General features: G+C 37.9%; 1 protein-coding gene and 1 long non-coding RNA gene across 2 annotated transcripts in view; one reads left to right on the top strand and one right to left on the bottom strand.

The window, feature by feature from the left end:
• LOC142603511 (uncharacterized) overlaps window positions 1-17,092 on the top strand; it is a 68,488-nt gene extending 51,396 nt beyond the window's left edge. The window contains exon 5 of the long non-coding RNA XR_012837459.1: window positions 16,995-17,092. This is a non-coding gene — a long non-coding RNA (uncharacterized LOC142603511). The remainder of the gene's footprint in view (window positions 1-16,994) is intronic.
• The window catches only part of TRPM1 (transient receptor potential cation channel subfamily M member 1), a 113,457-nt gene that overhangs the window by 55,832 nt on the left and 31,862 nt on the right, over window positions 1-25,763 (bottom strand). The gene's annotated exons all lie outside the window — the stretch shown is intronic.

The following is a 25,763-nucleotide window of genomic DNA, read 5'->3' as shown; positions in this document are numbered from 1 at the left end:
CTCTTTATATTGTTTACTAATAAGTATAGCATCAAGAAGAGATTTATAATAGCTGTACGATTCTTTCAAATAAAAGACTATTTCCTCAAGACAATACTTATTCTCATCCCACTGACTTTTTCATATGGTTCAAATTGAACACATGCTCTTGTAGCAACCTTGTCAGGGAACCATTTGCTCTGTGCTTGAGACTAACATGCAACAGGCAGGATGGCAGTGTCAGTAAGCAATGTTGTTATTTCAGAATGAGGCCAGAAATCACTCCTGCTGATGATGTGGAAACCAGTAAGTACTACTATGCTGCACAGAGAGCAGTAATGAGCTTTCATGACTTCATTATGCTTTGTGTTCCTGGCCTGCTGCTGAGGCACGCAGCAAACATCCACTGAAACAAGAGGAATAATTTTCTCTCCACATTCATTAACTTAGGGACAGAGTCTACAAAAGGAAGTAACAAGCTCTCTTTTCAAAGTTAACACAATTCTGCTGGATCTCTTAGAGATACACAGCTCTTCCCCAGAGGCCTAGAGATGTCAAAACCAGCAATAGCCTCAACACCACAGCAGACTTGGCTTGCTCTGACGTGGTTGGACATACCCAGCTCCAGCACAAAGTCCACAGAGGCACATTAGGAAAGTGTGTTGGAGGAGCTCAGACACCCTACTGAGAGGCAGGCACAGATGCTTGGCCACAGCTCAGCATTAATGTAACTATACAGCTAACACAACTAAAATAAAGCAACTCAACAACCATTTAGAGCATACCGCAGCACAGCCTGGCTCAGTGCTTGCCTGCGGAGAATACACCTTGTGTAGTTTTGCAATGGAGAATTATTTTTTTTTTGCGTGGAATGCAGAAAAGAAACTCACTAACCAGGTACACACTACACCTACATTTTAAGGTAGCAAAAGCCATTCCTGCAACAGCTCAGCCCCATCCCTTACTGTACCAAATTTCAGGCAAGAGATTTTCTAAGAAATGTTAACAATAATATATAATCTCAATTTGTTACCTGTTCCAGTTCTGTTATTAGCTTGCCAAATCCTCCTCTTGCCTTTAGCCCTTCTGTTCTAGGTGCTAGATGCTAGGGAGATGAGGAACACAAATATATATCTGTACTCAGCCTCCTTTCTGAGATCTGTTTTGGATTTTTTTCCCCCAAAATCACTTCAGCGTGCAGATACTCCATATAGCCAGTTTTACTCCAAGATCTTAATGAGTGCCAGAGTTATAACAAACAAATCAAGATGCTAGAATGGGAAGTGTTGAACGTTATCAATGGGTAGTGGAGTCATCCCTGCCTACAAGTAACCATTCTCAAGAGACCCAATATAGCAGAGTGGATGAGCAGGGAGAAACAGCAAGCAGCCTCTCCTGTGATGCTAGCCAAAGTAGCCTGGACATTACTAGTTTCTTCTATAAGATGATTTGTTAGTAATTCTTATTTGAAGACATAAGATGACCCTGGTATCTAGCTCTGAAAAGGCTCAGGAATGAGTTTTGTACTGCAACAATTATCTGCCGTGTCTAACATAAAGACTCTTTGCTAGATATGGTTTTAAAGAAGTCAGGACGCTTCCAGATTATATGCATGGGGGATATTTCTCTTAAACTACTCTTAACTATGAGCCTTTAATACAGGCTATTCTGACCTGAAATAGAAAAATGCTATTGCCATGAAAACCCGTGTGATTCAACACCCTCAACAGCAGATCTTCATTGTGAAATTCATCAATATTTATGAAATCATAACCAACAGGGTACTTCCCTCATTACAAAACTAAGCCTATGAATAGTTCTAACTACTCACATGCTTAATTCTTAATACAAGCACTTCTCTGATGTAAGAGGCTACAAGTTACCAGTTCTGAGATACCTTCTATAAAACCTCTGATAAACCAGTTAAATGATGATTTTTCATATATGATGTAATAGCGTAGTTTGAGACCTTATAATCATTTTTCTTTAAGAAATAGGGCAACCCACGAATGAAAAACATTTTAGAAGATGACTACGTGTTGTGTGAGATATTACTTATCTATGAGAGTTTGTTCTAAATGTACAGTTCTAGTTAGTGCTACTTGAAGTGCAGAGCACACTGAATAGATAGGCTTGGAGAATTTATTACACTGACATTTCGAAAATGTGGTGAAAGAAAGCCACTATTTAAGGCATCCTGCTAGGCATGTTAATAAAACACACTTTAAGATGACTGCAAAGTAGAATTTCTATAATAACAATATAATATATGCCTAACTCAGAAGCCTCTAAAATCTGCACATGCTGAACAAATATATATTTTGAGAAAAGATAATATAAATATTTACTTCTCTCTTCTGCTTTCTGTAAATACGCATTCTTTTTTGCAAATAGGTATGTAATATACTAGTTAGCCAACCTGTCCCTTAAGAAATTACCATCAGTTTGTAGTACATACAGTTTTCTTGAAAGCAAGATTCTCCAGGTAGAATTCTGTTAAATAGTTTGAGCTGTTGAAAATTTGCAACTTGCTGTGGCTAATTTTACACTCAGTAAAGCAATTCTTTTCCAGGCATTAGCTAATACGTAAGCTTTAACAGAATATGCCACAATCAGCCGCATTTTATACCCTGCTGCTTCCTGTCATTTTCAAAAAAGAAAGGATTTCCAGTTAATTTAATTCTTGGGTTGCAGGGTTTGCACCAAATTATTCCTTATAATCTTTTAGAAATCATTATGAAACCATTGGAACTCAAGGGTTAAATTATTTCCTGGAGATGCTAAATATGTATGTTTAAAATATTGTATTATATATACCTGAGAGTTGCCCACATTCATTGGGAACTTTCTGAAAACTTGAGTACTTCAGGACTGAAATAATTAAAAAATGCAAAGGCAATGGGAGATTTCAAGCGAGTTTATAGATAAAAACAGTTTTCATAAAATTTGGTCTGTCTTCTTTTCAGCCCTGACGTATCTAAAATTCTCGAAGCTGTGAGTGAAAAGAATTTATAGGTGCAATAGAACCAGAAAACTATCTCCAGCAATGTTCCTGGACTTTTTTTTCATGGTGTGTAATACATTGTTCTTCTCTAAAGAGAGAGAATACACCCAGCTTCGACAGATCATAATACAATCCAGGAAACACAAGACAGGAAATACTCTGCCTGTATATACTGTACACATTATCATTTACAGTTGTCAAATATTAGATATAACTCATTAATCTATTTCGCTGTAAAATGTTAGCAGCAGTCTACCATTTGAATTAAAATGATAGTGGGGAAAAAATATGATATAGGTTTTAGTTTACTAGATTTAATCCATTATGAAAAATGGGGAGGAAAAATTTTAAAGCCTGAATTAGGGGAATTAAAGGAGACTCGAACAGGCCAGAAGCTGTCTCTGGCTCGATAGGGGAATACAAGGATATGCCCTCTTGGAGCTACTGTTACTCTGAGATGTCCCTCCTCAAGACCCCAGCTGCACTGCAGCAGAAGGGGAAGCAATGACAGAAGAGTGGATGGGAGCATCATTCTTCAGAGTTGTGATTTGAAGAGCTAGCACGTAACAAGGACCAAAACTGAGCTTCCCTGGCTCCTCAATCATTTGAATAGCATGTGAATATTCAGGGATAACATGTAGGTTCGATCTTGGTGAGGGAGTTCTCATAGAGACTTCTCATCTCAGAGTCCAATATGCTTTATGGCAGAAATGTATTACTTCAAATGACAACAGCAGCACTGTTGATACAAATGTGATGGGGCTGCTGATGCTGGATATGTCTTTCACTGGGAAACCCCCTTTACTGGCAACTCTCGCTGGAGTAAGGAAAACCAGCATAAATTACGCCCTTTTCTGTTCTAAGACTTCCATAACACCTGACCTATCATTGGACCTTGATAAACTCATTTGGAAACAAACACACACAGAAAGATGTTTGATTGTCAGAAGGCTTGCTGCCAAAACTGAACTCCAGAAAGTATTACTGGCCAATTTTGAAAACTGAAAACAACTCCAAAACAATGTCCCAACCTACAAACAAACAAACAAAAAAATCCCAGAACTCCATTCCCATTTGCTGCAGAGATAGCTCTAAACTAGCATTCAAACCACTGAAGTACATAAGAGATGTTTTCACCTAATCCCTCTTTGCCAGCATTTCCACATCTTATCACAGTCATTCACAAGAAATTTTCTAATTTTGAAATGTTTCAAGACACCTTTTTTGGACTTGAAAACTCATTTTGTCTTCTTGCAATTAGTACTTCAGGTTTCACGTCTTTCAGAGTAAATGAGAAATCTAGGAAGTAGTCTAATCAGAATACCATCATTTAAACAGAATTATCTTTCTCTAATCAATCATAGGTCACTATACAGCTGTTCAGCACAAATTTCAATTAATCATATCGATGCTAAAAAAGGTAGCAAAGCAGAAGACAATCAGGAATGAAACAAAAAGTAATTTAAAATCATGTCCTACCTGCTTGCCACTGGAAGTGTTTCAGAGTTTGGAAAGATGAATTACATCTAGAATACATAAGTTGCATTTAACTCTGAGCTTCTGTCCCATCTTTCTGTTTATTGTTCAGACTTCTCATTCATCTTACTGTTAGGACTTCCAGTCTCTCTGAAGTTCATGAGAATTCCCAAGGAGATGGGTTTCCACCACTTTAAGAAGAGAATCTCATATGATAAGCATGTGAGCAGCTTCTTTGTTCAAACCAATCTCATGACTCCCTTTGAAGGTAATCCTTTAGAAGTCTCATGACCCATCTCCCTGCCCAGAGGGTATTTTCATCTCATGGTGGAACAAGGCACAACAAATCTACTTTGATAGTGCCCAAATCTCCAATTTGTTAAACCTCCTTTCCTCTCTTAAAACAGTGGATATACTTGCTGTAAAAATGCCGGCGCTGCAGAAAGGCTAAAAGCAGGAGCTGAAACTTTTAATTTGAAGTATCCCCTCCCTTCTGCTAAAATATCAATGTTATTTGCATAATTGAGACAATTGGACATAATAGTCCTTTCAGGGGTCCTCATTAGATGTACAGCTCTACATTCTTTGAAAAGAAGAAAAAAGGAGGTCATACAGCATTAATTATATCTAATCCTTTTTAGAACAATTTGAAGTTGGGCAAAATGCAGTACTAAACCAGCTGAAGTCGTAAATAAGCCACTCATTTTGTAACTTTACATACCACATGCATTTTTATACCCTGTTGCTTTTGTCAATTTAATTAATTCCTTTGCTGCGACAGGCTTCTTTTACATCTTCTCATACTTTAAAACTACCAATAGCAAAGGACAGAGTGTGTTACAGGTAGCTCTTTTTTCTGCTCTAACTTTCAAATGTCTACTTTGTCTTGCTGTGGCGGGTGCCAACATAACACAATAGGTAAGGATGACATCCAGAATCACATCTAAAGATCATACTATCTAGAGCTGAAGGCAGTCCAACTCCCTGCTTCTGCTGCACTGCGCAGACAAGTAGCCTGCTAGACTCTAATCTTGTTTTACTGTTCCTGTATCTGATCTCCAACGTACGGAACACATACCCATTAGTGATTGGCAAAGAAGTATTTTACAATCATCATTTCTACTTCTGTCCTGCCCTAAATGCCAAAGCATGCAGCTGAAACCACTTTGTTTTAGAACTAGAGCCTGTTCTTCCTAATGAGACAAAGTTCCTGCTGACCATGAGAAACAGCAATGGGGTATGGAAGAATCAGACATAGTGGTCTTTATGGATACCTCTTCTATGTGGAACACGGTGTACTCAGTGAGCTAGAAAAAGCTGACCTATTGGACAAAGTGCAAGAAATATTATCAAAGATATATAAGCCAGAAAAACTATTTAAAAAAGTTATTTGGGCACTTAGCTCCCTTCTGAAAATGGAACTCAGACATGCAGTGTGGTATGTTTCTTTGGCTAGGTTCTCTATAGCAACAGAAGTTAACAAGAATTAATTATTTTTTGCTCGTGTATGAGTTCTCCTTGGCCAGCCATTATGCAAGAATGTGGGTTGTATCTAGAGTACCAGCATTTGGAAGACAGGACACATTTTAAGAATCAATATTGGAAACATCATGACTGTGTGTTTTGTTCTTCCATTTGTTAGCTCAATCTGCAATGACGGAAATGTACAACTGAGAAAGTACAGTCTTTTTTAAAATCAAATGCAAGTTTTGCTGACTCTTCCCTTAACGGAAATTTGATAGGCATGCAAGCCTGCCAACATATCCCTTCTACAACACTATAACTGCTCTGGCACCTCAGTTTAAGTAATGAGGCTGATGAAAGATAACCCAGCCATGTGCAAAAGGAAAAAAAATGAGGCTGTTAAAGTGTTCAGTTTAAAGTGACTGAGATCAAAGCCACCCTCTACAAGCAATAACATTTTCCTCACTTGCTATTGCAAATAAAGAACAAGTTTTGAAAATTTTGAAAAACACAAATTTCAGACTGGGTGTTTTAAGCACAGCCAAAGCTTGTCAGAATGCCTACACTCTAATGAGAATGTTCTGAATAGTAGTGCAGATATCACAAGATATATATATATAAATATAATATAATAATAATTACATAATATAGTATGAATTAACTAGCATGTTCTGGGGATGGGGTGGAGTGGGAAACAGTCATGTAAAAGCAAAGGGATTTATCCACAGTGTATGTAAAATTAACCTTAAGCAAGTTGGCTAAAAACCTAATAAACGTGCACTTCTGTTGTCAAGGGCAAACAGCCTACTGTCTGCTGTGCTTACTGTCCAAAACGCCTATGACAAAATTCTGCATGGTAAGAGGAAAAAATGACTGGCATTTAATTCCAAATATATAATTCTGTCAAGTTCAGCCAAAGTGCTCATTCAGAGTTCAAAGGAATAACACACATGAGTGAAAAAAATTACATTCTCAGAGAAAATGCCACTATACAAAAGATAGTTTTCATGGATGCCTGCACTCATACTATGGGAAGGCTCACAGCACTTGGAGTTTGTTTTGTGACATGGCTTGATATAAATGCACTGTGAAGGAAAGGGATAAAGATATGCATCTCTCTGCTGCCCTCACTGTGACTGCCTCAGAAAAAAATTCCCTTCGTTTCTGATGGTACTCAGTACCCACATCCTTGCAGGGAGTAAGCAGGAATGAAGAACTGATGAATTTGGCTTTATTGATTTAAACAGTATCTTCACACAGAATATAGAGGCATGAGCCCATGCAAAAAAAAAAAAAAAAGCTTTGTTTACATCCTTCACTATCAGCACATGCCCACCACCAAAATAAAATATGCTTGCTTCACTGATAGCAAACAACTTATCTTCAGAAAGTAACAAGTTGTTATGGTTTTATTACAACTGCTGCAAATCTAATACCTAGGTAATCAGCTATATTTATGTATGAATAATTGAAAACTCGGTAAACATAACTGGTTTTCCAAGTGGTATGTTTTCGCTGGCATGCTTCACAGCTCACTTACTGAACGCAGCTAATAGTATTTTTCTTAACAAAAATATAAAATACATTACACTCTGATCTGATGCATTTGCTGGTCTCTCCCAAATGTGTCTATATCAATGAAATAAATACAAAGACAGACAACACATCATTTCTTTTCAGATACTGACTGGTCTTGAAACTACTCCCCTAAAAGCAAATTAATTCACCTAGTATGAAGGCAATATTTTCCCCCTCATTTTCTTCTTCTGCACTGTTTATGTAGCATTCTGTAAGATCTGACAAGTCATATCATGTAGAGACTAGTGCATTCGCACATCAAAAGTAAAATTTTTGGATAGCAAATGTGGGAGCTGAACTCTGAAATGCCAAAATGCAGTGTAAAAAGACACAAAGTTTTAGATTTTTTTCTGCAAAATTATATATAAAATTTTACATAAGTAGGAACTGAGCTAGACTACATGCAAAAAAGCTAGGGAATATATTGTTATCTTCTTCACAGTCATTATCAGACAGACCAAACCCAAATTTGAAATGTCCCGGTAAACTATAAATGCAAAAGTCATAATTATGTCACAATGTAGTTATTGTTCACTCCTTTAAGATAGTGTTGAAGACGGTGGTGGAGGAACCACAAAAATCAGTACCAAAATCCCCTTGGGACCTGAGGTTTGACATTTGAGGGGAACCAAATACTACTTACAAGCCAAGTCTGTTATAACTGAAACAAACTGCAGCTCAAAGAATCCATTATTTTTTCATAGCAGAATTAAATCTTGAACCAATGACTAGGAATTCACAGAATGCAACACTATTGAACTACTGAAACTTGTGATGAGCATTAATACAACTGTCACAGATATGTATATCAGAATAGATGAGAAACAACGTGACAGCAATCTGTCTGTGAGGAAAAATAAAGTAGTTGAAACTCAGTCAGGAATGGACAGAGATGAAAGGCTGGACTGCTCATGACAAGCTTGTTCGCATGAAAATGGAATAAGGTTATTTATTCATAACCATCTAAATAATACTGTTTTGTAGCAGGAAAATTCATGACCATTCAATGCAATGCTTTCAATTCGCTACAAAGAAATCATGAAGCAGTAGCATTTATGAAAGGACAAAACCAAACCTTTAACTACAGGTCTCTTAATTATTCAAAAATTTAATAATTTTTAAAAGTGCATGTCCCAACAGATTCTGGTACAACACATATCACCTGATGCCACTATCAAATCTGCAACTAAATGGACCATTTGAAAAAACTCAAAGACAAAAATACTGGAAAAGAAGAATACCTTAGTGTCTTGGGCTATGATCACGGTGCAAGACTGAATGGGTAATCTAGACTCAAAGTGTCTCTGTCTCTGGTTATTCTCCTTTTTGCTTGGAGGCAGCAGTTAGCATTTGGTCCAGATATATACTACCTGAGCACAAATAAAAGGCTTACATTAAATGATCTGCTAAGCTCAATGAACTGAAGTCAGTGACCAAACACCCAAGGCAGAACAACATTCTCACCAAAAGCAACCATAATTTTTGCTCAGGAGTAACACTTGAGTCTTTTCCCCTTCTGAGCCCAAGGTCTCACTGCTGGAAGTCAAGGAACACGCTGGTGAGGTGGCTGTGGTACAAAGAAGGTAGGGCTGTCACCTACCTTACTGCACTCTGGACTAAAACAAAGCATTGACTGGAGCCTCTAGAGCTGCAATTAAACCTGAGTTCATAAAAGTCAAAAAGCAACTCCAAAGAAGAAATAGTTTGATAACAAAATAATCATAAATCCTCTTAATACCAGTGAAGAATTACACAGGCATTCTCGGTGTCGAACAGCCAATACAAACAACAACTCAAAAGCCTTGAAGTACAATCAATTAACAGTATAACCCATGAACAGAAGTGGTGAAAAATGGCTTAGTTCCAAATCTGATTCCTATAAAGCAAGCTACATTTATAGAAATGTAAGAATCTCTGCACAAAATGAGTTTTGATATGCAATGGAATTATCTGCCTAGTTTGAAGTACAGGTTATTATCCCCAGGAAATTTATTATGACCTTAAGTAGGATCTGATGAAACCATGCAGTGTAGCAGCAGTAAAAAATACATTCCACTCCATCCCTCCTTTGTGTAAGTTCCCAGTCTGCAATCCACTGAAAACACTGAGTTCCTGTAAAAAAAATATACTGCTGCTTATGCAGGGAATGAGTGCTTTTAAGTGGACAGATTGTAAAATAAATTTGATGGTTTCTTTCAACTTTGGTATATTATCACTGTAATTCTTCTCTGGGTGACATACATGTATAACTAAGTAAAATAATCGCCTTCTATACTGCCCAGGTTCATCTCTGAACTTATCTGCAGCATTCCTCTAGAGTTTTGTCAAGCGGTTAGAACCTGAGAGAGTATTTTTAAAGCAGAACAGAGGAAAATCAACACAGCTTTTTAAAGCTAATGCAAGAAAGGCTGTTCCATCCTGTGAGAAGTGTGAGGGAAATGAGTTATTTTTGGCAAGATTTCACCCACTAATAAGCATTTCTGTAATTCAGTCAAGTGCCTTAAGTACTACTCCTCCCTCACGGAAACACTTTTAAACTTCACATCGCAACAGTGGCAGTTGCGTATGTTTCACAACTCTCCTTCCCCCCATTTCTTTGTGTTTGAAGGGGCTTTGTACAGAAAAAAACCAGCAACGAACTGTGTGTTCTGCTTAAGCACAACTCACATCAAAGATGAGCTGTAACAAAGAAGAAAAAAGTACTGATCACTCAGGGCAGCAACATACCACCAATACCACTCCCTCCACAGGGGACTGAGGGCTTGAATTCCTCTCCTACCTGGACTGCTCACATCCAGGTTTTAACATAAATGCATTAGCTTAACTCTTGATTTTGTAAATGCTTACACACATGCTTAATTTTATAGCCATGAATAGTCCCCCCCCATGATTTCCACAACTATGCCATACGCAGAAAGCTGTTCAACGTCAATGGACAATTCAGGAGCTTAAAGCTAAGGCTGTGTCTAGGTACACACAGTATCAAGAGTTTTAAAATGGCATAAAACAGTGTCTTCTACAATAAACAGAATGCTCTGTGCTTCACTAGCAGTGTTAGATCATCTGAATAGTTTAATGCACAAACATGCATTGTCCCATTTAGCCTTATACAGTAAACAGCTGGTCATGAAATTTTGTGAAAGTAGTATTACTCCCAAACAAAACAGCTTGTAGGTGTTCGGAAATTGTGGAACATTCAAATAGGAATCTGTCATAAATGCAGGTCTTGCTGATCAATACATGGGTTAAGATAAATTAAAACCACAGTAAGTTGCTGAAACATTATGAGGCACTGTAGCTTTCAGCTTTGTCAAGCACATTATGTTCCCTCCAGTAATTAAAACAGAAATGCCAGCAAGCAGCAAATACTCGTTAGAGAGACTGTGAAGTTAATAATTCTTCTAAGAATTACCGGGGGGGGGGGGGGGAGGAGGAGCGAGGAATCTGTAAATCTTATTTAGTTTCAGTAATCTTCAGCTGCACAACCACAAAAGAAGAATTCACGAATTTTCTCCCTAGTGTATTTAGTTTTACATTTTTATGCAAATATTTTCACTGCTAACAAGTGTGGTAGTGGCTGAACAAATGTAATGTTTCTGAATAAATGTTCGATTTCATTATATGCCATGAGATACATGTGCATAATTCACCCTTTAAACTTGCATTTCCAACCTTCTTTTCAGACTAGCATTTACATAAAAGAAACATGTGGGTTACAATACCATTATTCCACCTTGAAAAGTCATAGAGTTTTCAAGTCAGTATGAAAATTTATACAGAGGATCTTCTGTCTTTCTATTCAAGATATTCTTATCAAGTTCTCGTTGAAAAAGGAAAGCACGTTTCAAATATGGCAGTCCCAAGCTTTATCATTTCCTTCTACAAAGACTGTGGTAACTTAATGTACTTGGTGATTCTGTACACCATCAACAGGTGTCTAAGCACAGAGTAACAACCTAAGCTTAACCATTACTGCCATTCTAAGCATGTATTAATAAGCTGAGCTTAAGCTTTGCTACCAGCCTGCCACAGAGCTGTGCAGGAGAAACAGACAGCCCCATGCACCATCCCAAAGGAACCTGGAGAAGAACTGTAGTTGGTGGCAAACAGAGCAGCAGCATGAGCTCCGAGCTGCTTCAGCACACAGGTTTAACAATAAAATATTTACAAAGGATACAGTCCAATCAATTGAGGTCTGTTGGAAGATAACCTGTGCCTCGCTAATGCTCTAAGATACAAACTGCGGGTTACTTTTTCATTTCTGATTTGACAGTTATATAACATTACAGCACCTACCAATAGATTTACCTGCTATACAGGCACAGTACAATAGTTGTCGTCTTTAACAGGTGCAAATCTAAAAATTGAAACTGGAAGAACAACTGACAGCGATACAGAAACTGAACTGCTTTCCAGCAAAGGAATACATCTTATGTTGTAGAGCATCTCCCTAACATCAGAGGTGATTTTTTAGAACCAGAAACAGTAAGTGTACTCCCCTGCTCCCTCCCAGGTCCATTTCATTACAAATATAGTAATTCTCTGATTTCCAAGGATTTCACTGGCTGCTGCTTACCAGGCATGTTTCTGAGTTTAGAAGAAATAGTGGCAGGAATCTGCATGGTGTCTTTAAATAGTAAATAGAGCAGAATATTTTAGCCTTCAGAAATTATGCTTACTATGATAAAGGACACCTCTACTGAAAGAAAAATTGCCATGGATTGGCAGAGGGAGGAGGGAGGCAACATCTGTTTCCTCACAAGATGGAAAAAACCCAACTGCTTGATAGTAAATTCAGCGTCACTAAAAATATGCAGTACCTGTGTGCTAGTTTTGTGATGGTCAAGAGCCAACACATGGAAAAAGAAAGCTGATCAAGTTGCATCCTTTGGATATGGCTTCTCAGCACCTCTTTACTCCCTCATCATCATCACCAACGGTGCCTCCTCCTGCACAGCAGTTTCTGCAGAACCATGACTCTCATAAGCTTCACACTTCTCTGACTACAGGGCTGCAGCCCAGCTCCATTTTAAGTCTCCTTCTTTTGACTAAACATTGAAAGGCAACCGTGAGTACAGTAAGTACTTACTTTTTCATATCACTCATTAAAAAATCATATTGAGACTGGCAGTCATATTCCTCCATACTTACCATTCTGAGTATCTCTGCAATTCTTAAGACACCTGAGAAGCAGAAATGCCTGTGGTGGCCCAGTAAGTGACACGACAAACAACTGGAAATGAAGGTCAAAGTGAACACCAGTCTTTACTCATAATTATGAAGAACATTTAATTAACCATTGGGAAAGCTGAAAGGAGAATACCAGAAGTAAAAAGAAAACCCCAAAAACCAGGCCCATCTATCTCTCTCAAACTGAACATCCTGCCTGAACACTACATACAGCTGGATGAAAGGCAGTTACCTAGAGCCAAGCTTAGCCAAAACTAGCACTATAGAGATTGCTCTATGGGGAATTTACCTTCCCAATAATATCCTTCAAACAGGGAAAAGAAGCTTGTAATTACACGAGCCTTTTGCACTCCTCAGTACTCTCAAGGCTATCTGAACATATTTCAGAGGAATTTTCTCAGATTAACTCTAGTCCCTATGCACTGAACACCCAGCAGCAACTGGTGTGCGCTAGATGTGCTACAGGGTGAGCCTTCTGGTTTCATTTCACCTCCTAGGTATCCAGTTCATGCCTGTTAGATCATTCTATGCTGTGAACCTAAGCAAGGGAGGCAGGAATGAGTGGGAGATTCGCTTCACAAACATCCTCCTGCTCTAAGCTGAGCGTGATGTTCGCACTCAGCAACCTAAATTGCTCCCATGTTAAAAAAAAAAAAATTAAAAAAGAAAAAAATGACAATTTTCTTAGAATGACACGGTTGACTTATTTTACTTAGTTTGCTTACACATACACAAAATGTCTAAACACATGTTATTTAAATAACATGGATTCCCCAGTAAAAGCAAATTAATTTCCCCCATGAAGCCTGAACTCTGTGCTGTAAAATTGAATTGATAAACATGCATTTAATAAAATAGAAAGGTAATTGTTCACACTAAGGGGTGTTTATTTGGTTTCTGACCTGGTTTTAGTCAAATCAGAACATCATTTTAAAGAGGAGACTGTTATCCAGTCACTTAGTTCTAGTAAGGTAGTTCTTCGGATAATATATTCACTTTGTACAAAACCACACTCGGAGAGCCCCCAGTTAAAAGGTATTTCTCTTATTGCCCTAAAAGATGCATCTTGAATTACTTAGTATACTAATATAGCTCAAGTTTTGTAATGGTCATTTACTAACTTAAATTGATATTGAACAAATGTATAGTTTGCAATAAATTCAATTGTTCTCAATGGAAGACTCTTTCCAATTAATTAGTTTAGATGCTGCTCTTCGCAAAAGAAAAAAAGAATCAAGTTAAAGGAACTGATTTTTCTGTTCCTTCTCTTAGTGCTACTGACATACCCATCACAAGACTGCTTTCCTGACTTGTCTAGCATGTGAGAGAAGTTCATTAAACATAGAACACAGTTTTAGACTAAAGCAGAAGTTCTGAAATTTAAAATAAATTTAAGTAAACAGTTTCTAATGAAACTCTGTAACAGGCGTTATACAGGAAGACTTGACCTCTGTGCCTGTTTACATGCTGACTCTTCCCATTTCACCTGCAGAGATTATAAGGGATCCAGATTCCTTATAAAAGGTCTCGTACACTCCTGGATATAACATGAGGATGTGAACACTGAAAATGTGGAAGCACAAAATACACGCTCAAAACCATTGATCTGAGCTTCCAACCATGCATTGCTATTGAGACTAAGAACTTGCCAAGGCAGAGACAGATTTTTTTTCTGTTTGTAAAGTGCAAAGCATAAATATAGACCTCTTATCTATGAATTAAAGTACATGTGCAATATATTATACACACCTCTCAAAAACATTGAGAAATCCTCTGGTAATCTAGCTGTAGCAATCAGATCTATGCTGCTTTCATGTGGCAGACTGCAATCTGGGGCATTACCTCCTGTACAAGAGCTGTTCTTTAATAATCCTGCTGGAATGTACAGTGTGTATCACCCTTCTTAGACTGCCTTTTAAGAATGAATGTTTCTCATATTTCATCAAAGTTATACCACAACAAGTTATTTGGAGTATAGTTCTCTCAGAACTATATTCTCTGGCTGGAAGCCATGACAACTCTTAGATGGCTTTCCTGCTTGCTTTCCCTTTCATTTGGGAGCTTATGGGTGTACTCTGTTTGGACCTTATACTTACTGGTTTTCATTAATGTAGTTAAATTAATTCTCATGGCATTTGTTCATTCAGTGAAGGTTTGTAGCACTTATGTTAGTTATTTTTTCCTCCCTTTTCTGAGGGAGGAGAGAAAAACAAATGGGGGAGGAGAAAAAGAAAGAGAGAAAAATCTAATACTGATCTAAACTTTCTGCTACCTGAGCCTGTTCAGGATGTTCTTCTCTAGTATGACACTGGTTCTTTTCTACTGAAACTCATGTAAAAGTTTAACACACTGACTTCTTGCTATACTTGATACATGCAGGTAGGCTTGAACAAAAGCTCTCAGCTTACAGCTGTGAAAAACAAGATTTCAAAGTGTACTTCTATACATTCCACTGCATTTATCGCAATGTCCTCTGAAGTGCTTGCCACTGTTTCCCTAGCTTGTCTGGTATTAAGACTATGGTTTGCAAGATACAGGCTAGAGTCTCTTCTTGTCTTGAATCTTCTTCTAGCCAACCTATCACAGCTCTGAAAAATCATGAAATTATACACTCTTTTTCTTCTTGAATGGGTTCCTGAACAGGTCCAGAAGATTAACTAGACCCTTGTGGAGGGGCATCCAGCAATACTGAGGAGTTTAAGAAAGGTCAGTATCAATGAAGGCACAGAGATACTGTCAAGTCCTAGTGCACAGAGTAGAACCATCATCAGCAACTCTGTGGTTAGGTAGAATCCAGGTTTTCCCTATCAGCATTATTCACAATAAAACTGAAGTTTTTATTTAGGTCAGTATTTGACTTGACACAGAAGACACTCAGGGACAAGTATTAAAAAAACAGAAACCAAACCCCAATCTTACAGATAGCATTGTATTGTAATAATTAATCAACAGATACTTTTCCTTCATCACGTCTTCTTATCTGCCCTGCACAGAGTAGCTTGCCTATTGCTTTAATTCATAAAGATGCATTCACTGCACAGATTAATTCAGATTCTTGTGTTGTGTATACCTCTCTCTACTACATTTTTTTACTTTGTTCACACTTCTAATAGAGGCATCTATATAAATTATATAGGTATACTTAAATTATGCCGAAAGATAAAAAATGCCTTTTCAGGGAGTGGTAGAAAGCATCAGTGTGCTGATTTTATTGGCTTTGCAGGCTGGAAGTTGTTCCCATGAAAGATTAGGTAGGATGATTTGCGCCTTTTAGTTGCAAAGCTCAAGCTAAGCTGGACGCTCTCAGGACATTCTCAGTACTGTTTGACTTTGCTGAATGTGCAGTTCCATGAAACTCTGATTACTACAGAATTACAGCTCACTGGCATAAAGCATTAGCATGAGATTTTACTTTTTTCCCCCTGCAGGTATTCAAGAAAGGTACAGGGTACAGGGGAAAGAAAACAGCACTGTAAAAAAGGATTGTATAGGAAATAGATACGTTATTTAAAATATTGCCAGCAATCTTCATTTTATGTTATCATAATACTGTTTCAGGCCTATCAGTTAACAAACCTGTGCACAACAGCATGGGTTTGTTTTGACAGAGAAAAGACCAATGAAACATTCAGGACTTGCCTTTTTTTTTTTTTTTTTTTTAAACAAGAAGGGAATATGCTTGATTTACAGTTACAGGCTGCAGGTTAAATGAGTCATTCAAAAAGGAAAGGATTATGATCAATGCTTTCAAGCACTGAAATGCAAGACCAAATGAAGCAGAAGCAGAATGCAAAGCTGCAAACAGGAACTGATGAAAGTGCATTTTAATTCAACATGCTTTGCCGCACAGCTAAATTACAGAGACCAAACACCTCCTTCACTTTTCCAACACAGAAAGGTGGGATTTGTAACATTTCTCTTCAGTCTTTTCTTGTGAATAGCTTTAAATGTCTAAGATACTATGTGCTTCTCCAACAAAGAGCTTATTTGTATCAGAAACAGCAATAGTGTAAAAATGTCACTTGAGAACTTCTTGAAAGTAAATGCTTATTATTTTCATTGTACATGAATCCAAACAGGAACCAAGATTCAAACAAGTCACTCAAGCGTTGTACTGAAATTTTCATGGAGCGTACACACCTACACAGAGAACCAGGTTTAGATTGCTTTGTAATATACTTAGTAGATTTTTTAGCAGTTACTTGCTAGTGGTTACTAACATTTTTCATCACCCATCCAATCTATTTATTGCTTTTAAGTGCAAAAATGGTCATTCTTACAAATGCTCATCTTTGTCCTTCAGAGAACAGAGAATGCTGGTGACAATTACTGCAGCAGAAATTGCTAATATGCTCACTGCTGCAGCTGTGGGCTGCTTTTACACACATGGAGCAATCATCGGACCACTAACGGAAAGATACCCAATTTTCAACTGCACAGATTCTGTATTAAAACTGACATTAGGTTTTCTTTAGTGTCACTAACAGATATCACAGCTGGTGGAGGAACCTCCTGCCAGCACCACCACTGACTGAACGGAATGAATCTATGACCAGGGAATTCTAAAATGGATCTGTCCAACACCTCCCCCCCCCCCCCCCCCCCCCCCCGGTTGCTTCCAGAAGTTTCTACTATTGCCTGTAACAACAGTACCATGACTGAAAAATCTGCAAATGAAGATGATGAGTTTGCACACTTTGATGGCTGAAATGCAATTCCTTCTTGACAGGTTGGGGTTGCTTTTATTCTTCAGTCATGTTTTTTACATGGGGAGCAAAATAATTAGCATTTGAGGCTTTAAGCATTGACTAGTGCTGTGATGAAACTAGGCAAATCTAACAGACATAGAAGGCTGAAATAGAAATTACTGCATTTAATGACATGTGCTAGGAAATCAAATCCTTCCCTAAATTCATTATTACAAATTTCTGATTCACAGAAAAATTAACCTTGAAATGACAGAAAATCAAACCAATTCTAAGGAGATGTGGGACATGTTTTTTGATAGAAAAAGTTCTAAGTATCTGAATAAACATGCCTCAGTTTCCAGACCTGCAGAGCTTTTAAAACTACTACTTGCTCCCTACTACTCAGTGGGAGATATGAAAGAAGTACAGTTTCCAAACCAAGATTTTTTTTTTTAATGGGTTCATCTACATGGATTTAAAAGCCTAGATGCAAGTACTCATTTTGAAAAATGGTGGTGTTAGAAGTTACAAATCATTAAAAGCACAACCTAGACGCATAGTTGTATTTGACAAGGATAAGAAGAAATAATGTAACAGACAATATTAGCAAGCACTGCTTTATGTATCAGAATGAATTTGTATCTACCACAGATATAAAAGTGTGTAAACTGAATAGGATTTCTAAAGTTGTGAGGAAAAATAAAGCCATGAATATATATCTCTATTTTTATCTTCTATCTCAAATGTTCTCTATTGCTAGGTGAAAAGAGATTTCATATGTACCAAATACAGCATGGCTCGCTGGGGTAAGCTTTAATGGCCAGGCCAGAGGGCAAGTTTTAGAGTTTACTCTGGTTGGTACCATCTTTAACAGAGGGGAAGGTGGATCAGCTTGTAATTATGGGAAGCAGTAAAAAAAACCAAACCAAACCAAAACCCCACAACAAAACCTTAAATACTGAAAAATTATATTATAAGATGCTCAGGAACTCTGATAGCTCTCTACATGATGGTAGAAATATTAAACTGTCTAGGCTGCAACTTTAAATGAAACGTGGATATAGAAGACAGGCCCTGAACTGAAATAAAAGTATTGCAGCTCTGGTCACTACTGGAGTGCCACTGTAACTGAAGACAGCTTTGTTAGCCAGAAGTCTCATGAATTCTAACTTTCAAGAACCCACCAGTATATACCATCTTCATGCAAAGATCATTGGCATTTTAGACCAGTAGCTTAAAAACCTTCACTCACTACTAAGTTAGACTCCTTAAACAAGAACAAAATTTTACTTGTAAAACTAAATTTAAATTTCTTTAAATTCCTTTTCTCATAAAGAGTCATTTGAGTAACTCCTGTTTGCTCAGTCTCATTAACATACAGTTTGGTGAAAGATGAAGTTTGCTACTGAACAAGAACAAATCCCCAGAACAGGGGGAGAAAAAGAGGCAGGATTTATTTAGAGTGGATATCAAAAATGAAAAAAAAAAAACCAAAAACCACAAACCAACAGTAAAAAAAAAACTGGGGGGGGCACGGGCAAAACCACTTAGCATGAGAAACATACCAGCTGTACTTCACTAATCCATTGCTGATCCTTGGAAAGAATCACAAATCCACTCAACCAGCAGGCTGAGTGCCTTTTTATTGGCAAGAATGGAGAACAAAATGGAATCAAATATATACTCATAATACTGGCTATTAAAATTTTTGCTTGAGTCTGATAAAGTATGTATGAAGGACACTGCTTAATTCAGCCACAGAAAATGAAAAAGTGAAAATAGAAAAACTAAATGTAGGAATTCTATAGAAAATAATTTCATTATTATGGCCTCATTGCTGCAAGATATTTACCCACTGAACTGGCCCCAAGTCCTGCACTTTGGAACTGTTTCAATGAGAGCCAAGGACTGAACATGTCACTAATACCCAGATGTATTTCTTTCTGTTCATGGTTGAAGCACACTGCCAGAATAAACATGTAATAATCTATGCAGTCGGTATCTGCTATTTCTGTACCTGTTGTAAGCTAAAGGATATCACCGATACCTGTTTTGGCAGGTGTGGTGTTTTTTTATTGGAGGGAGGTTGGTTTTGTCCTTTTCTTGCAGTAGTATTTCCTGCCAGCAGAAGCTGTCAAATCCACACAATTTCAACTCCTCTACAACTTTCGCACATCTTTCAGTCTGAATTACACTGTATTCTGCAGCTTCAGGCACTTAGTGCAGCTTTTGTACCGGCTCAGTACAAATCACGAAACAGAGCAATCTTGAGCTAGTTCAGGGTTATATTAGATAACATTATAGGCAATTCCTTTGTCTCATGTTTATGACCTTTTGGTCAATATGGGAGCATTTCCCAGCACTGGGGGAGTGGGAGGGAAGGCGGGAGAGGAGAAGCATGGGAAATGAAAAAAGAAAAGGTAATACAACCTTTGCTTTCAAGGTTCCTGTCCACAGTCATGATAAAATAGCTCTATGACTGCTTGATTAAAAATTAATTGCTGCGGTAATTTAAACATATGCCTTATTAAATAATTAATGTATTGGAATTAAATTGAACTATTCACTGAAGTCTTATTATAAGGTATAGTCAGAAAAACATCCATGACCTTAACTGTACTATTAAGGGGAGAGAGGATTTTATCGTATCTTGGAGAAAGAACTCTTCCTGTCATATCTGTCTTGTGCAAAAATTGCTCCTTATTTTGGCTCACTACTAGGGAAAATATGAATTTTAGTGTAAGACTTCATAGTTGTGGTCCTTTCTATGTAGCATAGCTCTACCTAGTGGTTGATTAATCCAAGTGCATCCGAATGTTTAAAGAAGACTAAACCATGAATTTGATGAAGGCCAGGAAGGTCTTAGGAAGGTGACACTTCCTTATTCTGATCTACTATCATCCACCTTCCGTAAGTCTAGAAATAAACCAGGAAAGGTTGTACTACTAGCTAAATCCTATCTTTAGGTACACTGATGAATGTAATTCCATGGGGAGCTCTCCTTGTAATGAACACTTTTTCAAATACAATTTGCAGGAACAAACCAGGGGCTCCAATCCTTATTCAAGCATGGTACCTAAATATCGGCCCATCGATGTCAGCTGGACAGTTCCCATGCTTAATTGTATACACATGCTCTTCCCCTTAAATTGGGATTTAAAGTTGTTAGAATGATTGTGGGCAAGTTTGACTAAAGTGGAAAAGGTGGCTGGGAAGCTTCTCTTTAATCACTTCCATGCCGCTGAGGGAGGCAGGAAGCCTTGCCGCTGTTCCGCAGCCTCAGCACTGGACATTTAGGGGCAGCACCCTGAATGCTATGAGCATCAAGCACTGGCTTGTTCATCCTGGAAGCAGGATGATGGGCATGCAATGGCTGCAGCGTACTGTGGGGTAAGATACACACCGTCCTGTGTAACCGAGTAATAGATTTCATCACTAGTTTTTGCTGGTAATTACAACAGCTCCACAAAAGTATGCCTATAGTTTTTCCAAGCTCATCGGGCCATTTATCCAATGGAGGCTTAAGGAAATAATGGGCATTCAGATAGCAGTTACTTGATTAATACTCTAATGATAAATGTGGTTAATAACTATAGTTTAAGTGAAACTATAACAATCCTGGTACACATCCCAGTGTAGCAAAATGAGAACAGCAATATAAAAGCACTGCAGTTGGTGGGAAAAAAAGGCGTGACTGCTGCACACAGCCAACACCAAAATATAATGTGTAATTTTAAACACGGTTTAAGGTTAAGCCCACAAAATAGTTCTATGAAATTAGCTTTGAATGTTGCATAACTTTTTTCTAGAAAGCCTGGAAATCACCTCTCCTTTAGAATGACTAGGACACATGAACTGGGAGCTTGTCAACACTCCTGGCACTGGGATTAGGTAATTCTGATCACTGAAAGCTTCAACTGTAAAGTGTAAACTCTCTCATTCAAGCTGCATCTGTTTCTCTACATATTGTTCCAGAAAGCAACTTGAACATAGCTTCATTATTTTGTGCACAAGAATTAAATACATTAACAGCTCAGTTTTCATGTCCTTTTAAACTCATGGTTTTCTGCAATGATGACACAGGTGACACAGAAAAGTTTTACTAGCTATATTTTCATTGCAAATTACTCAAACTTGCTCCAAATTAACGCGTAGTCTAGCAAAACAGTAAAATACATTTGATGCTTTGTGTGCCTGTGCATAGAAAACAAAAGCACTTAGCCGCTGCAACACTTTGAAGAGTAGTAAATGAGACGTTTCATACTGACATGAATAAACTAATGAAATGTAGTATTAGTAGAGCATTTTACCTTATGAACATGACAATTATTGGAAAATCAAAGTGATTTGACCTAGCTAAATACATCTCCCAGTCTTCATTCCATGAAAAATTCATAGCTTCTGTTCTCCTTTCAGAGAAAAAATTCAAGATGACAGCCAGGTTTACTGACTTGCCCTTGTTCTTGATTCAAGCATAGTTTGCTAATGAACTAGGCCCATAAGATTAACAGAGGTTAGTGCGGACGATTTCACGTTATTTTCTACTGAATAAAGTATGAAACTGCTTGGTTTTCTAAACACTCAGTCAGGTGCCTGAACACGAGTGCCTGGCACCAACTCAGATGCATGGTGTGTCAAAGACATCCTCCCAGGACTAGCATCCCACAGGCTCTAATGAAGATGATCCCAGCAGCTAGAGGCCAGAGGGAAACGGCACTAACTGCTTAAGTTCCAGTGTCTCAATTGTGCCCTTGTACATTCCTCTAAATAATCCTCAGTCACAGAAAATAAAGATAACATGGCTCTCCCTCAGTGCTAGGAAGAATAATTTCAGAACATTGTAACTTAAAAAATATTTACAAATCCTACTGAGTGGCACAGGTGAATGTCAGAAAGGTCAGAGATTGCATTAGTGTTTTTATTTATTCCAACTACTAAAGCTTTATCAACAGCATAACGTTAACACCATAGGATTTATTATGGAGGAGGCAAATACTGATTAAAATTAACTAGGCCATAGACTGGAGTTGGACACTACTGAAGAATGTATTGTACTAGCCATTTTTAACAAGCCAGTTATTTCCCTTCCCATTATTTCCTGAATATGATACACAACTGCAACACTAATCCAGAGCTCCTGGAAGACAGCCACCCCCCTGACTCTGCTCCTCAGGCTGGCTCTCAGCACGGGTTCATATTTCCAGAGGTCCAAAGGCCCATTATTTCCAAAATCAGGACCCATATACACTTAAGGCTAAATCTCCATTCAGAACCTGCCTCAGCTACTCACATCCCTCAGCTGTCAAGCAGAAAACAAGAGGCAAGACAAAGTGCCAAGATGCAGAGATAAGGGATTCTGAGCCACGGAGATCATCGTTGTGTATGTGTAGGAGGGAAACCAAAACCAAAAAGTACTTTCAGATGAGATTAGTGTGGTATAGAGCCTGGCCACCCCTGGACCTTACAAAGATCCTCCTTCTACCAGCCTTTTGGTTTACCAGATCTACATGCAGCAACTAGTTAACAGCAGAGCTACCATTAAAACAGAACAAAAAGTGGTATTACTTGATGCCAACATCCTTCTGAGAAGGTAGAGGCATTTCTCTGGTAATTTAACAATTCTGAAGATAGAAGGCTGATAGTTTGGGATTCTCTAGGATGAAAGACACTGCTCAACAGCCAGACTTATTAGCGGTTGGTGAAGGCATGCCATCATGTCAGTGTTTCAACACTCAGAGCTAGTAACTTAGGAAAACACACTGACTTGTCACTTTTTAAGCCCTCTGTTCCAAACTAGGCCTGATAAATACAAACAAAAACATGTCTGATGCACTTCTGGGAATGAGAAGAATAAGGATTTTGTAAGGAAGGCTCAACAAAGTTGCGAAGTAAAATTAGAACCAAATACTAAAACAGGTACAAAATTCAACAACAAAATCAAAATACTCTCAACTTGGGATCAGGTTAAAGAAATCTTACCCAAACATAAAAGACTGTTTTCCAAAACCAATGAGCTCAAGCTTGCTTCCATGCTTTCATACAACTTGCAGCTCACCTGTAGTACTCCTTGGTAAAGGATGCTGTGGAGACTAAAAGGCAACAACACAATTTCACATAAAACCCCTCTGATATTACCTCCGGTTCAGACAATCCCTACCTTAAGTATTGCTGGACAGAAGCAAACTCTAAGGGAAAAATACATCTTCCCCTCATTCCTACAGCACTCCCTAGAATATGCTGTTACACCACTGGGCAACATGGGATTTCTGGTCTGACCCAGCACAGCAGCTACTCTTATATTCTCACACCTTACCTCTGAATTTAGGACATTAAATGGAAAAAGCTTGTCAGCTCATAAGCAGTACACCCAATTTCCAACCTTCAGTTCTATGAGCAAACTCATCTCCATAACTGAAAAATATTTAGGGGAATCAAACTTCAATAAAACCTAGGTAAAATACTAAGTGATTAAGATGTAATTTCAAAACAGCACACCCTGGGCTACGAGCACTGATCCAGCTAATCACATGCTGACTAAATCTTTTAAAAAGCTTTGGAATTTACCATTTGCTCTTCAGTTCCAAACTGACAAAGATTTTGCTTTTGTAGAAATATAATATAAAAATCACTACCAACACTGTAGAACTGGACAAAGATATCTACTACTTAATGTGAACATCAAGAGAAAAACCGAATGCTTTCCTCTTTACCTGTCAATCTCTGTAAAACACATTAATAAATAAACCAACACAGAAGTTAATGATTTGCTGCTGAATTGTATTAGGAATAGTCTTGGATACTGTGTATCAGAAACAAGGGCAGATGAACCCCTGAAGAACTTTTTTCTCCCCTTTCTTGTGGGGGGGGGGGGAAATAATTTAAAAAATATATTTGTAATACACAAACTGTGACAGAAAAATTGGGAAGGACAGAATTAAAAATCAACTAGGAACTCTGGAAATAAAAAAGGAAAAGCATTTGAGTGTGTATTCAGTTAAAAAAATTACAAACAGAACATCTAGTAGAGCTTAGTAACCACTGCTTGCTTTCCACTGGTAGAGGCTTAAGCCATTCAGCTATTAATCACATGAAAGCAGATATTAAGGAATATTAATCCATACCAGCTGTTACATCTTTTACTGTGCTATTATTAGAGATTAATCTTTAGAGAACAAGGCTGACTTTTCATGTCATTTCCAAGAGGACATCATACAAGCTGATACTCTTTTACAACACGTCTTCATAAAGGGAAGAAAGCAAGAGATAATGACTACATGGTGAAATTACATTCAACTTCATCCTTCAAATCTAAGGCACTTATGTTTAGAAGAGATGCTGTCACTGTAATCAGTTGATTAGCTGATATTTATTGTGACTAAAAAATTACCTTTATAGCTTGCTATTTACATCAAAAGAAAAAGGATATTCTCTTAGTGATACTGAATGTTCTCTTATGGAAAGTTCAAGGCCACGTAATTTCCTATCTTCAGTAGCAGGGAATGAATCCACTTAAAAACATTTCATATGATCTAGTTGATGGAGCCTTAATAAGAAATATTTAGGATTGTAACAGAATCTTAACAACACAGAGTCAATACTGTGAGCATAGTATTTTCTAATGAAGTATAAAAACCCTGTCAGGTGAGGTTCTCAGAGGAGCAATTGCTTTTACTGTTGGATACACTTCATAGTAGACTTCATCTGCAGACTCTAGAGAAACTCCTGTCAGATCACATGCTGGTGGAATGCTATTAAAATAAAAAAAAGTATCACAGTGTTCCAAAAAAGTAAAATTACTGGCAGAAGAGGCCAGCATTATCCATTAAAGATTATGAGATTACCATTAAAAATAAGCTTCTAATCAGTTTCTTGAGTTTTGGATGAGACTGTACCAGGTGCATTAGGGAAATCAGTTGCCAAAGTTACAGAAAATCTACATTCTCTGTACCTGCAGAATCCTCGTTTTGTTAAACGTAAGATTATTCTCTAATTATGTTGCAATTATCATCAGGGTACCTTTATTTTTTACTCATTTGGACTTTAAATTGATCTTATAGATTACATGTGCATTAGTTGTATAGCACAGCCCAAATGGTGAGGAAGAAGCTCTTTAGTCCAGGGTTGTATGATTCACTGTTCTGCCACTCTTCCTTGCAATTTGCACAGTATCTCCTCAGCAGTCACTACCCTTTCACTCTCCTCAAATTTGCGAAAGTCCTTCAGTGGCCCTCTTTTTTTCAGTCTGCCCATATTCTGTCTAGGCAACCTGATCTGCTTCAGCTTCCCCCTCCGCAGCACTGCCTAAACCTACCTCTATCTTTGACAATCTGGCAGGTACAACTGCCTGATATGGGCAGCACAAGAGAGTCCAGAAATGCTTCCTA

The sequence above is a fragment of the Balearica regulorum genome, chromosome 12, assembly GCF_011004875.1.
Source record: "Balearica regulorum gibbericeps isolate bBalReg1 chromosome 12, bBalReg1.pri, whole genome shotgun sequence".
In the NCBI taxonomy this organism is placed as follows: Eukaryota; Metazoa; Chordata; class Aves; order Gruiformes; family Gruidae; genus Balearica; species Balearica regulorum.
Note: the sequence above shows the minus strand (reverse complement) of the source record. Positions and strands in the feature narration are given on the sequence as shown.